This window comes from Cupressus sempervirens, chromosome 4 (assembly GCF_028749045.1).
Source record: "Cupressus sempervirens isolate cs-2001-9-10 chromosome 4, ASM2874904v1, whole genome shotgun sequence".
Lineage (NCBI taxonomy): Eukaryota > Viridiplantae > Streptophyta > Pinopsida > Cupressales > Cupressaceae > Cupressus > Cupressus sempervirens.
The window spans coordinates 727,380,467-727,386,175 of record NC_143121.1 but is presented as its reverse complement, the minus strand read 5'-3'; the positions used below and the strand labels follow the sequence as shown (position 1 = coordinate 727,386,175).

At 34.6% G+C, this 5,709-nt stretch overlaps 1 pseudogene; it reads left to right on the top strand.

The window, feature by feature from the left end:
* Nucleotides 1–336: 336 nt before the first annotated feature.
* On the top strand, nt 337–4,087 carry LOC149563342 (aluminum-activated malate transporter 14-like; annotated as a pseudogene).
* The last annotated feature ends 1,622 nt before the right edge of the window (nt 4,088–5,709 follow it).

Below are 5,709 nucleotides of genomic sequence, written 5' to 3'. Positions count from 1 at the left end.
TTTGGACATTAGAGTTCAGGGATGCAATTTTTTTCCCTCTCTCTCATTTCTTGTTAGAATTTCTGCAACAATTCGGACCGAGAAGCATTATAAGTTAGAATCAGTGGATCTGCTTTCAAGGGCGACTTGGTAAATATTAACAATGTGAAATCTAAATGGTTTGACAATATCAGTTTACCAGAGATTCATGATTGTAGTTCATTTTACTATTTTCAGATTCGTTTGTGTGTTTTTTCTTGCATCAAAAAAATCGAATGCAGCAGAAAGAGTAAAAAAATCGAATTATTTTGTCAACCATCTCTATTTTTTCAGGTTTTGCTTTGAATTGACTGGGTAATGGCGGCTGTTGCAAGCGCAGAATGCAGAGTTAATATCACTTCTGATCAGCAAAATGGGGGACTGTTAAGAAGAATTGGGTTGAGTATAAAAGGGGTTATAATGGGGTGGTGCAGAAAGACATGGGATGTGGGAGTAGAAGATCCGAGAAGGATTATACACGCCATGAAAGTTGGACTAGCATTGTCAGTAGTTTCTCTTGTGTGTCTTTGGGATCCATTATTCCAAGGAGTGGGAGTTGGAGATAATGCAATTTGGGCAGCCATGACAGTTGTTGTCGTTCTGGAATTTTCTGCAGGTATGGATTAATTTTTTCTTGTACACATTCGTAGTTAACGATATAAGTTGTGTTGTTTTGTTCTTATCTTTATTATGTTCGCATTGTTGTCAAATGTTTATAGGGAATTCACTCTTGCATTTGCATTTGTAACTCCATTGTATCATTATTTTTGAGTCGAAATCATTTAGCCGTCTTTTTTAGGGAAACCTTATGTTTGCATTTAAAATATTAGAGAATTTTGACTACAGTGTGTAATTTTGCTATTAGAATTCAATTGTATAGTTTTTTTGAGTGAAACTTATTGACTCAATTGTGTAATTTTTTTTTAGTGAAACTCATTGACTCGTGTTGTATGAGTAGTGGCTCACAAGACCCCATTTCTTGATAATCTGAAAAACAAGAAAAACAGAGTAAAAACAGAGAACACAATATGCACATAAATAAATGCACATGGATCTGCTACAGCAGATATCAAATTATCTTTTTATTCGATGCCTTAATTAGAGGTCATTACAATCAATCATATATATAGAAGTCTTTAGACATTTCTAGATTTCTCATGAAGAAAATACAAACTAAAGCATTCTACTGTAAACTCAAGAAACTAACTATTGATGAACTAGACTAAACTGAGAGACTCCAGATGTGCTATGATTAACACCACTGATTAACATTACAAAACTGCATACATGTCTCTGTAATAACAAAAGATAACAACGGTTTCAACTGTAGTGAAATGGGGAGATGACTTTGGTGAAACTTGATAGCAAAATCATCGAACATGCAAATATGGTTTACCAGCACTTGACATGGGAAGAAATTACTGTTTTCTAAGATTGTTCACAAGAACAAATGGAACACTTAGTATTGATGCTCATAGAGGAGATGTTCATAGAGGTGAAGCACTAGGACTTCTTAGGAGGTCACCCATCCAAACATTAGAGTGCACTTAACTATGGAGTTACCTTCATGGTTAAATCTACTTTGTAGTTAAGCGTGTTCGAACTAGAGTAGTACAGGAATGGGTGACCTCCCAGAAAGTCATAGTGCTTCACCTTTATAAACGTCACCTAAATACAATAACTACTAAGTGTTCTATCCGTTCTGATAAGAGAAAAGTTTTTGTAAACCACTACTCATGAAACTTGAATCAATTCAAAAAAAAAAAAATTGAATTCTGATAACAATATCAGAGAATAGTTGTTTTTTCATACTCATTACAAAATCCTCCTAACGAAGTGGAAAACGATTAAGGCAATCTTCTCCTCTCCCTGTTTTACAATTTAGATTGGTTGACAAATTGTTTGTAACATTAGCATGACTCACTGGGTGTTTTTGCTCAAACAGGGGCAACCATGGGCAAAGGACTAAACAGAGGGATCGGAACCGTGCTGGCTGGGTCTCTAGCCTTTCTTGTTTGTTACCTATCAGAGCAAGTAACGCAAGGAGAGGCCATTGTAGTTGGATCTTCTTTGTTCATCATAGGTAATCTAGAAATCAGTTGGTAGTATGTGATGTTTAAGCCAAGATCTTGAAACTCTTTTTTCTCGATATTTTGACTGACCATTAAATTCATTTTTGCAGGCGCAGCTGCCACGTATGCTCTCTTCTTCCCTTTTATCAAGATAAAATTTGATTATGGAGTTGTGATATTCCTGCTGACATTCAGCATGATAACAGTATCTGGATATCGAGTGTACAATATATCACGCATGTCATATGAACGCCTCACCACCGTACTCATTGGATGTGGAGTGTGCCTGGTTGTAATCCTCTTCCTTTTCCCCATCTGGGCTGGTGAGGATCTTCACAGTTCGACTGTCACGAAATTGCAAGGCCTCATGGAATCTATGCAAGGTAGGCAAAGTGGAACCGGACCAAACCAAAAGAGGTTCATTAAATGTTTCTCAATTGTAAGAAAAATATAACGTTATCACCTGCATAAAAAGGGTGTTTACTTTTATATAGTGTAATGTGATACAGGATGCATCGATGAATATTTTAGTGGAAGCCAAAACGAAAAGGTTGAAGATGAATCGGAAGATCCCATATACAGAGGATACAAGCCTGTGTTAGACTCAAAGGCCACCAACGATTCTTTGGTAAGTAAACATATATTCTTACTATAAATCTGTGCGGTTGGAAAGAACAAATCAAATTCTGGCCTGTTTGTTTGAATTGTAGGAACGCATTCTAATAAAAATGAAGAAATTAATCTTCAGTTTGGATGTGTCAAATCTAAATTAGAACATGAGTTTTGAATTCTTACTTTAGGGTGAAATGAGAAATGAGAATTTGTTGTCCAATTTAAAAGGTGAAATTGGATTTGTCAAATAGAACTAAAATCAAAATTAATATAAATTTAAATTTAAATTTTTTCCACTCAACAAAATCTAATTCAGAATTAACAAATCTAACAATTGACAAATTCTATATATAAAACAAATACAACATTTGCTAATGCCAATAGCCAAATAGACCCTAAAGTATACCAAACACTTCCTCTTTCTTTTCCTTTTTTGCTTCTACTATCAAGTACCAATTGTACATGTCAAACAAATGGGTTTGAATTGCAGGCCACATTTGCTAGCTGGGAGCCGAGGCATGGTCGATTTCGGTAACGGCACCCATGGAAGCAGTACATGAAAATTGGAGTGAAGCTTCATTATTTGGCTTATTCTATTGTAGCCTTACATGGATGTCTCCGATCTGAGATAGAGGTACATACATATACATCTTTAGAAATATTCTTGAACATCATATATTACAAAGAAAATTAAGCTTAAGAAAGTAAGTCAATTTTCACTAGTTAACACTTTTCATCTAGAAATCAAACCTTAACGACCTGGTCCACATTTCCAAGTATCATTTCAACTTAATTTGAATACATTGCAGACCCCACATTACCTTCGTTCAGCATTGAAGGAGCCATTCACAAAGGTTGGTCATGGAGCAGCCAAATTACTGGGAGAACTGTCGAGAAGCATTCAACATATGAGAAAATGCGATTGGGAGTCAACCATGAAGGAATTGAGACTTGCATTGAAGGATCTGCAGGTTGCCCTGCATAAAACAAGACTACCTATGGAGAAAGTCCCTGAGAATGAAAGTAGTAAAGCAGGAGATAACGTTAAATGTGGGAAGAGAGTGAGAAGATTAATGTCATGGCATGGAGAAAGTGGTATGAAGGAGACAGAGAAAGGAATAGCATGGAGAGAGAGTGTTCAATTTGTAGAGGCTCTTCCATTGGCTACGTTTGCATGGTTGGTGGTGGAGATTGTAGCGAGGCTTGAACATGTCACAGAGGCTGTGGAAGAGCTCTCTACAATGGCGAATTTCAAGCCTTACAATCCTTCCTCAGAACAAGAAGAGCTAAACATAACTTCTTCTTCTCCTCCACCTAATAATACCCCCAGAACCAGCTTGAGAAGAACACCTAAGATATATATACCGAGCAACAGTGTTGACTGATTAATTCTTTGGTTTTTTCCTTGACTTTACACTCTATTTTTGCCTCCATGCCGTCTCATGTCTATTTCTTCCAGCTGTAACAATTTACATAACTATTTTTTTATTATATGAGGGAGGAAGAGGGTACTAAACCTTAACAAATATGTTGTTTGAATTTATTTATACCATTTGATTTATTTGTCATTCTCCGATGTTGTAGTGAGAATTAGTTTGCTTTGACAGTTTTTTGTATAAGATGTATTTAATAATGGGAACTTTGAGTAACACGTAATAAGTGCAAGGGTGTGAAAGTCAAGGAGCACTCACAATCTCCATTTTCATCTTTCTACTTTAGTATATGTATGTTTTAAATTTTGGATATCCTTGGTCAAATTGGGCATAATGTGTAAGGGGAAGGGGAAGGGGAAGGGGAAGGGGAAGGGGAAGGGGACCACTAATCTATGGGGTTCAATAATGGTTATATTTTTTTACACTTTTCTACACATAGTTTTTTAATTATTAGTTTTAAATAAATTTTAGAAATTATTAAATTTGTAAATTATTAGTTTAGATTAAATATGTACTTATGTCAATGGGCTTCTGGTCTATTGGTGAAATTAAATGGCTCACAAAGAGCCCACCAAGAATCAAGGCTTGCTGAGTGCAAGGCTCCGACATTATAAGGGATGAGGTCAGGATCGTGCCTCGGGTGATTATGATGGTGTGGATGCCCCTCAATCTTTGCCTCTAAGCTGAAGAGGTACATGTGTGGGCCCGTATTGGGTTCCTAAACCCTCCATCAAAAAAAAATATGTATTTGTAGTCTATTATTTTTTAGTTTTTTTTTTGGTAAAATGGTTCATTTATGCACCACCATTGTCACTGTGTGAACATTTGTGTACAATTATTAGGACATTTGTTCACAAGTATTGGCATTTTATGTGCATGACTCATTTTCTTGAGTGAATGGTTCTTGGTGCACTTTTATTGGCTATCAAAAGAAACTTTGAAATGGTCACTATAGAGTATAAAATATAATAAACTTAGAAAGAGAAACATATAAATGAGTGCATTTTGGTTACCCCATGGCTAGATGTGCACGATATACTCACTTGTACTTACATTTCCCAATCTTGTCACATATTTATATTATATATTGTAATAAATAATCTACATGTAGATGAAAAACGTACCAAAAATTGATCAAAATATATCAAGTGAACACATACAAACTTATGAATGCTATATTAAAAGGATAATTAAATTCATTAACAAGTGAAATAACTTTTTGTTTGAAATGAAAATCATAGCTATCCACTATTAGTATATCATTTTAAAAATAATATGTTTAGTTAATAAAATAAGATGTTGTTTTAAACAAGTATTATTACTATAGCAAAAAAAAATTGTGTACAACTATTGGAGTAGTAATATCTATGTATTGGAGTATTTCATATTAACATTTTTTCTTATCACAAATATAAAAGGTGAGCATTATAAATTCATATAAACTCACATCGTTTATTTTCCATTTCAAAAGAGACTACTAATGGTCACATAAATAGTATTCTTCTTGTTTTGTTAGTTTTAGCCCTATGTTATTTCTTCCACTATAATAATTTATATTTGTATTAATTTTGTAG